Consider the following 8,999-nt stretch of genomic DNA (forward strand, 5'->3'; position numbering starts at 1 on the left):
CAGAAGGAGAGGAAATCCCTTGGGAGGGGGAATCCCCCTGCAATGATGAAAGGCGGGCCAACTTTGGGGGAGGGGGGACAGAGAAGTCTGAAGAAGCATCCTTGAAATGCAAAAAAGCTTTGTGCATCAGAACAACGAACTCCGGTGAAAAAGCAGAAAATCCTCCGGAGGGGGCCCCTGAGGCCTCACCCTCTCGGTGACTGGGGTCTGCTGAGGTCCGCTGAGTTCTCGAAGGGAGTGCTGAAATAATCGGGGAGTCCTCCTCTGATAACCCCGCTTCCGAGTCTGACATTAAAATGGCTGCCGTTTCTGTGCTGAGCGGGAACGGGGCCTGTCTTTTTCTCAAATCGCGGTCCACCATTCCCTCGGCGTCCCCCTCAGCCGGACATGTTTCCCCATCGGGGAGGCAGCCCGAGCAACGCCCCTCCCTGACGATTTTAGCTCCCTGTCGGCCGCATATTACACAGGCCGCCGGGCGCGGCATTGAAAAACAATGAGGGGGGAGGGGCGAATAAGCGCGGCAAGTATAGCCTCGCGCTGAGATGACTGCGGGAAATAAAGAGAAAAACTCCCCCCTGCCGACCCAAGAACCGCCGGGGTATCACCTTCCCGGCAGCCGGCGGTCCCGGGGAATGAACTTCGCGGGACCGCGGGTCGACTAGATAGCGTTGTGGGGGGAGGAGGGGGAAAGTGGGGGAGAGGCTGGACCACCAGCGTGCACCCTCCGTCGAAAAACGTCGGCGAAAAAAGCGCTGAGGTAACCTGAAAATTAAATTCAAAAAAGCACACTTACCCCAGCCAAACAGAAACGGAGAGAGAGTAGTAAAGAGAGAGAAAGAGGCTTGTCAGGAAGCCCCGGTGAGGTAACAAACCGTTACTGCGCTCAATTTCCCTCAATAGAAAATTTTTTTTTTTTTTTTTTTTTAGACTTTTCCCAAATAAAGAAATTAGCTATAATATAAGAGAAAGTTTTTACTTGATCCCTTAAGGCAAAATGAGAGAAAAATTAATAATGAAGATAAAGTTGTGAGGAACCCAAGTTCCACAAACCGCATCTGCTGGAGTCAGAAAGATACTGGGGATGATGACGAGGGTGGTGACGTAGTGTAGCACCTCCCCCAGAAATCTGTTTCTGACTCCATCTGCTGGACAGGGCACATAACCCATCGTCTGGAATGATCCTGGTATGTACAGGGAAAGCTCATTTAAAACAAATGGAAGAAAATTCTTTTTCACTCAGCGCATAGTTAAGCTCTGGAATTCATTGCCAGAGGATGTGGTTACAGCAGTTAGTGTAGATGGGTTTAAAAAAGGTTTGGATAAGTTCCTAGAGGAAAAATCCATAAACTGCTATTAATTATTAAACAATAGTAGCTTAAGATTTATTTGTTTGGGTACTTGCCAGGTTCTTATGGCCTGGATTGGCCACTGTTGGAAACAGGATGCTGGGCTTGATGGACCTTTGGTCTGACCCTGTATGGCATATCTTATGATCCTTATGTTTAGACTAGTGAGAACACCTAACCAGCAACAGGAACAGAGGGGGCTTAATTGTCAGTCAAAATCCATCATCGTGAAAATGATTTTACTGGTATGTCTGCTTTAGTTTTAGTTCACTGTCTGCCTTTTTTGTAGAATTTTTTTTCCAGTGTTTCAGTCCAATTACTTTATTTGGGGGGGGGTTCTTTCCGGGACAGTGGCATGACTGAAACCTCATTAGGTCACCATAAGCATTATCTAAACACAATGCACGTATGTAAGTTATCACGGCTGCGTCAGTCATCATGGAAGCACTGGGTAACTTGCACGGAGCAGAGTTCAGCCCATTGGAAACAGAAATCCCAGTATGGAAAGCTGCCCGCCCGATTTCTGCACATCGTGGGAGGGGCCTACGTCCTGCAGAAGCAGCGATTTGCTGCAGTGACAAATATCCTGTGTCACAAATGCAAAAGCAGATTAAACTTGGGCCGCAGTAATAAGACAAATTCCTAGGCCCCCGATGCGATATTTAAATGTGCATTAAAAAGGACGCGCTAGGGAAGAGTTATGCGTCAATTGCATCATACTTTAAAGCCGCCTACAGAAGACGCGGCCCTCAGTCCTCCCATGTGAATATGGGGCATTCCAGTGCTCACGGGAACAGACTTGTACCTGACGAGTTTTAGTTTGCAGGCGATGTTAGGAACAATGGGCTGTCTTTTAATTAGTTTCTCCTTACCATGTGCCAATGGCAGAACTATTGAAACAGGGCTGGTCAGTGGTGCAGATCTCCCGGTATTTCTTTACGTGATGGTTAGTTTGTATATTTTTATACATTGGAAATCTCTTGCAGCTGGAGTTAAATTTTCTGCGTTAAAAAGTGTGTATTGTGCGCCCAGTAATTTACTGCATCAGGGGGTAATAGCTAATAGCCTCATCTCTACAGATTTACAGGTGATAAGCGCTATTGACTAGAGATTTTTTGGATGCGCTAATCCCCTTACTGCATTGGGTGCTAGTCTAGCAGGTCCAAGCACTCAGTAGGCTGGGACCAATTTATTGCATCTGCTCCCGATCTGGCAACCTCTGCTACCACAGAGTACTCTTGAGCCTACTTAATTTAATAATCTGAAGGCCTCTAATTTGGAAGCATGCCTTACTTAGCCTTTTAACTCAACCTCAATTTTTTTTTTAAGAAAATATCGTTTTTCAATTTCACTTGTTTCTATCTTGCTTTTGAAAACCACAGAACTCCTTCTTGAAAGTAATCGAAGCTTGGATAGAAGGAGAAAACATACTCCCACTCTCTCGTATTATTCTTAGTCATAAAGGAAGCTCATGCTATGCTCTTGACATGCGAGGGTTAACCCTGCAGCTTGTGAGCGACAGGTAAGAAAGCTATGGGGAATGAGAGACACCCATAAGTGAGAAACACACCGACCCTTGGTATACATTAAGTCCTTATTCACAGCAAGCAAATAATTAAGCAATCCAAAATGGAAGGTATTTTTGGGACTACAAACTCCCCACAATGTTGCATACTGCTGCAGACGTGAGCTTGCTAATGTTACAATTAATTATGGTAAGAAAGCTTTTCTCTTAGGTCACACGGAGAGAGGGGTAGTGTAACTGGTTTGTTTTCTAGGCTTTTATTTACCATCTAAAATACATTTTCCCTTCTTTTCTCCTGCAAGCCGCCGCCATGCTTCGTGCATTGCAGCTTGCATGAGGAGTTGACTCTGCCCTCTTCCTTCGTGCTCTGTCCTGCCTGGGCCAGCTGTAAACAGCTGCCTGTTCTGCAGTAGCTTGTTTATTATGGAATAGTGCCTGAGGCCAAGGCCTTGCTGACTTGTCATTTGTTGTCCGTTTTGCCTTGCGTTCCTTGTTTCTTTCCTGCTGCCTGGCACCAGAGTTACCTGGGGTGGAGAGAGTAGGGTAACCTCCTCCAGGGTTTGCAGAGGGTTGGTGAAAACTAGTGTGCTCGGTTTGCCACTTTAATATGGTTCACACACACACACACAAACTCTTCTGTGATTGAATTTGGTATTTCTGTATTAGTTAATTTATTGACACCAGGAAATTACTCCAGAACTAGATGTGAGGACTTTTTTTGTTCTTTTATTACTTTTTTACTATTTTACAAGTATTCACTTGCACATGGAAATAGACAATTGGCAAGGAAAATTTATTTATATTAATATAAAAATAAAGAAAGTCATTAATCAGCTGTCAGTAGAGTTCCACAATTTTCCAGAAATGGATCTGGCAAAGTGGGGAGACAAAAAGGAAATCTTTTCCATCAAGGATGAAATTTCCTATTATAAAAAATAAACAAAAAGCCAGCATGTGCCTCATCATTCAAAAGCCTCCTACCATCTAATAGACCGAGTATTAAAAAGCACAGGATCCAAAAATACCAAACTTTTCATTAGGAAAATGAACTAAACATTTACAGAGAAATTGGAAAAAATAAGCACCCAATACCCAAACTTCCTGATGCACGGACAAAAATTGGTCCCTAAATGACCGGGTAGCTTGACAAAAATTTGGAAACTTTACAGCCCTTAAAAAGAACCTTCCTTTCTGGAGTTTTAACATTCATCCTTAACGCTGGTTCTCTCTCCCGCTCCTCGGCAGCGCGCTTACTGAGGCTCCTGTGCTCCGCAGGGCCAGGGAGCCTGCCAGGAAGTGTTTCTGGTGGCCAGGTTACTCCTGGGGGAATTCTGCGCACACAAACTGCAAATTCTGCAAACTTTATATTGGTCAAAATAACACAATTTACATGACAGCCTTTAAGTAATTACATTTTTAATTAATACAGAAAAAAGTTAAAGACGCTGAATTTTAAATATTTTGAGCAGAATTTCCCTAGAAATTCACTGTAAGAGTGTCCCTTCCACTCGCTCTCCTTTCTCCCCTGGCCAGTTTGCCCTCTCAGGCCCCAACTCTTCCACCTGCCAGTATCTCTCCCCTTCACCTCTAGGCTCAACCCCTTCCACTCTTATCAACAGTCCCAGAGTTTGACCCCATTCTCAGTACTGCCCCTCCCACAGGCTCCCTCCCTCTCTCACACACATCCTCCCTTTCTCTAGTACACATACACACATCCTCATACAGGCTCCCTCACACTCTCCCTCTCTCGCACACCCACATCCCCTCATACAGGGCCCTCTCTTGCATACACACCCACACAAGCTCCCTTTCTCTCTCTCACACACATGCTCCTCTAGTACACATGCACACCCTCATACAGGCTCCCTCACACTCTCTCTCTCACACATACATCCCCTCATACAGGGCCCTCTCTTGCATACACACTCACACAAGCTCCCTTTCTCTTTCACACACACATCCTCACACAGGCTCCCTATGTCTCTCTCTCACTCACCCCTTCCCACAGGCTCTGTCTCACACATACACAATCCCTTCACACAGGCTATCACCGTCACATACACACGAACTCCCAATCTTTCACACACATACACACTCCTTCACAATCTCCTCATATAGACTCGCTCTCTCTGAAACCCACACTCAAGCATCCCTGCCCCGACTCTCTTACCTCCCATGCTCTCACACCCATCCCCTCATACAGGGCCCTCTCTCTGAAACCCACACTCAAGCATCCCCCGCACTCCCCCCCCCCCCTTACCAACCAAGCTGTCTCTCGCACTCCCCCCACACCCCCTCTCCTCTCTCATACACACATTCTCTCTCACCGGCATCCCCCTCACCTCATATAGGCTCCCTCTCTCTGAAACCAACACTCAAGCATTCCCCCCACCCCCTCTCTTACCTCACATGCTCTCTCTCACACCCTCCCCCCCTCTTACCAACCATGCTCTCTCTCATCCTCCCCTCTCTGACACACATTCTCACCAGCATGCCGCGAACAGAGCGAGTCCAGCATGTGACGCAGGACGTGCTCTGTTCGCAGAGAAGATGAAGGCCCGGGTGCCTTCCATTTTTGCCGCGAGCGGAGCACACTCCATAGCACACGGGGGCCTTCCCTTTTCGCCGAGAACGGCGCACCGGCCCTTCATCTTTGCCGCAGAGCTAGTCACGCGGGATGCGCTCCGTTCACGGCATGCCAGGGTCTCCTCTGCTACTTTCTGCGCAGAATTTAGCAGTTCTGCACTGAAAAATGGCAATTCCCCCAGGACTAACAGGTGCATTCATGGCACCAGGCACTTTGGCTGCTTATGGGGTGAGGAGGTGGAACTCGAAATCCAGCACGGGCTGTACCGAAGGGTGAGCACTTTCACTGGTAGGGATTTGAAACACAGCATGCACTGTGGCCCTCACTGGTTTCCAGCAGTGGCTGAAGGCCTTTGAAACACTGCATCTGCAGGTCTGAAGCAACTTTTTCATCATCCTGAAATCGGTGAATATCGGTTTAAACTGAAAACAAGGGTATCCTGCTTCCTTGCTTTTCTTTCTTTCTAAACCACTCTGCTAGTTCTTTTCTCCAGTAAAGGTGTGTCCATTTCCGGCAAACCTTTAACGTTTCTTCAGGTGTGGAAGGCATTGCTGCTTAAATGTTGGTAACACTGGGTTTTAGACTTTGATAATGTACGGCAGTTGGCGTGAACCTTTGTCTTGACGCGCTGAGCGTGGGCCTTATTCAATCAGGTTTGTTTCCATGTGCACGGAAGAGGTAAAACAGGTCCCAGTGTCACACCAACCTGTCCTGCGTGGGGGTACAAACCCTACACACTGCTATAACCAGTAAAGAACGTCAGAAAAAAATACAGTCACGACCAGGATGGCAATCATGGATCAAATCATATTTCAAGATCTACAGGAGGTGGAAGGGAAATCTTTGACACGTTTTACTTTTGCCTCCCTGATACCTCAGAGGAAGTGAGAGGGAAACGCTGGTCTGGGCTTTCTTTCCCACGGGATGCCTGGAAAACATTTTAACATGAATTAATGTGTTCTAATATGGGTAATATACATTTTTATTCATCTCCATTACAGTTGTGTGTACATACCTTTATTTTGTGGGGTAAAAAGTTCCGTCTTTTTCAGCAGCTGAAGCAGAAAGACTGTTTCTATAGCTTCTTTAATACTTGATTAATCGCAGATCTCAAACGTGAATAGCTGAAAGTGCAAGTGAATTTTCAGTTTCAGAGGTTTGGGTTTTTTGGAAAGATTTTGTCTGGATCAGCTGGGCAGGTAGATAAGTCTGAGGGAAGAGATTTGGCGGGGGGAACTGCATAACTCTTGACTTACCTGTACTGTTTTCTTCAGGTTACTTTTTGATTTGGATCTATGCAAGCATGCTCAAAACATTAGGAATGGTATCATAAAACTGTGCCAGAAGGCCCCAGGGAAAGCCCAATTACAAAGGGCACATGCGTTGCAATCATCTACCATGGAAAGACGGGAAATAATTCCTGAGTTGTGCAGTTTTATCACTTTTATTTAAATTCCAATACATGCAAAAAAAATTTTTTCAGAAAAATAAATACAAAATGTGCATAATTTCAACTTTTCCCACAAAAATGCAGTACTTATCTGTAAGCTAATATTGGCCAAATAATAGAGTTAAAGGTCTTGAAAACAAGAAAAAATGCATTGTTTTGTAGCAGAAAAATCTATTCCCCGTTCTCAGCTTTAACTTCCAAGCAGAAGAGGCTCTGTCTCTGTTAATGGGTATTTACTGTCTCTTACTGGGACCCCTTCCCGTATCCAGAATGAAAATGACGGTGCTTGCTGCCTGCTCTCCTCCTCGGCTCTCTGTAACGCCAATCTGGAGGAGAACCCTGTTCCTATGTTTATATAGAAAATAATTTCTATATAAAACTAGCACTAACTGCCAGCGCTCAAACAGCAACAACCCTACCTATGAAAGTTAATACTACAAATATTACACCAGGCCTAAAATAGTAATACACCCCCTGCTATAGATCCCTACATAGAAACTACACTCTAATGGAATAACTCACACATGCAAAGCACAGATAGACCCTCAAATATAGAATAAAGGGACCATACAGCAGAAATAGAAATGTACAGACAAAAACTGAACTGGAAACCTGTTATGAAGCGCGGCGGCAAGCTGCGATGAGAAGCTGTTCCTACCTGCGCGGCAGACCGCCGCGTTTCTGTAGAGGAGCAGGTGCTGGGTCGAGGGATCGGGGCCACGATTCGCCCCGCACAACATGGCCGTGGCGTCATCCCCCTTCCGGGTCGCTGGCTCCGCCCACCCCAGGGACTACGTGGCAGCAGGGGATTCGCTGCAGAAGTCTTTCCTGCCTCAACGATTGGCTCTCCCTTGGTGTGCTGGCTGGAGGGAACTATTTAAAGGCAAGGTCTGCTCCTCAGACTTTGCCTTGACTTCTTCTGGGCTCCTGGTTTGTTCCTGCGTCTGATCCTCCGTTTCGACTCCTGTCTGGCTGCGGTATCTTCTGGTTCTCGATTCCTGACTGGCTCTGGTATATTCTGGCTCTCGACCCCTGGACCGGCTCTGGTATACTCTCTGGCTCTCGACCCCTGGACTGGCTGCAGTGTTCCCTTTGGTTTTCTGACCCCTGGACCGGCTGTGAGGTATTCTTGGTTTTCAACTTCTGGACCGGCTTTGGATCCACTCTGTCTCCGCTCCATTTGGACTACTCTTCTTTGACTTCACGACCTGCTGGAGGCGCCAGCTCAGCTTTATCTTCCATGATTCCTCGGAGACGTTTCGGATCCTACGACCGGCAGGAGGATTTAGCTATCTGGACTCCACCACCTGCAGGAGGCGCCTGCATCCAGATCTCCGGTCCCGCCGTCTGAGGAGAGTTCCAGGCGAGGCCTCGCCTTCCAGCGACCGGACTTACGTGCCTCGCTGGACCAAGGGTTCACATCCCGAAGCAGAACAAAACCGCAACAAGCCAAATTCTGTATGCACTGCAACAAAGTAAGACACAGAAACATTACCATTCCTCATAAAACAAAATTAGTAAAAGAATAATTCAAAACAATTAATGAACAGAACAACATTCAATAATTGAAAACTCGCATAAAAATCTTCCAAATACCAATAAAATATTTCAAAACAGACATTTTACATCAAATAACATTCAACAATTAAAATAAGGATTTTTAAAAATTCCATGTTATCCATACCTTGGAAGTTTTGATTTCCAGATGCCCTGAAGTTCTCATGGTTTAGCAGGCAGAGAGTAACTGGGGTAGTTGTGCACACACATGCTCCTTTTCCATATACACATAGTCTCTCTAACTCCCCCACACACATGCACACATGCTTTCTCTCACTCTCCCATACACATGCTCTCTTTCACTCTCCAATAAACACGCGCACACATGCTCTCATTGTCCCACACATGCTCTAACTCTCCCATACACATGCTTTCTCTCACTCTCCCATACACATGCTCTCTTTCATTCTCCCACATACATGCGCACACATGCTCTCATTTTCCCACACATGCTCTCTCTAACTCCCCCACACACATGCTTTCTCTCACTCTCCCATACACATGCTCTCTTTCATTCTCCCACATACATGCGCA

General features: G+C 46.2%; 1 long non-coding RNA gene across 1 annotated transcript; it reads right to left on the reverse strand.

Annotated features, from left to right (window-relative positions):
- Positions 1-5,325: 5,325 nt before the first annotated feature.
- LOC115093016 lies at positions 5,326-8,361 on the reverse strand. The gene is made up of 3 exons (XR_003857145.1): positions 7,567-8,361; positions 6,474-6,582; positions 5,326-6,386 (listed from the first exon to the last, which is right to left on the reverse strand). It is a non-coding gene; the product is annotated as an uncharacterized LOC115093016 (long non-coding RNA).
- Between the last annotated feature and the right edge of the window lie 638 nt (positions 8,362-8,999).

The sequence above is a fragment of the Rhinatrema bivittatum genome, chromosome 5, assembly GCF_901001135.1.
Source record: "Rhinatrema bivittatum chromosome 5, aRhiBiv1.1, whole genome shotgun sequence".
Lineage (NCBI taxonomy): Eukaryota > Metazoa > Chordata > Amphibia > Gymnophiona > Rhinatrematidae > Rhinatrema > Rhinatrema bivittatum.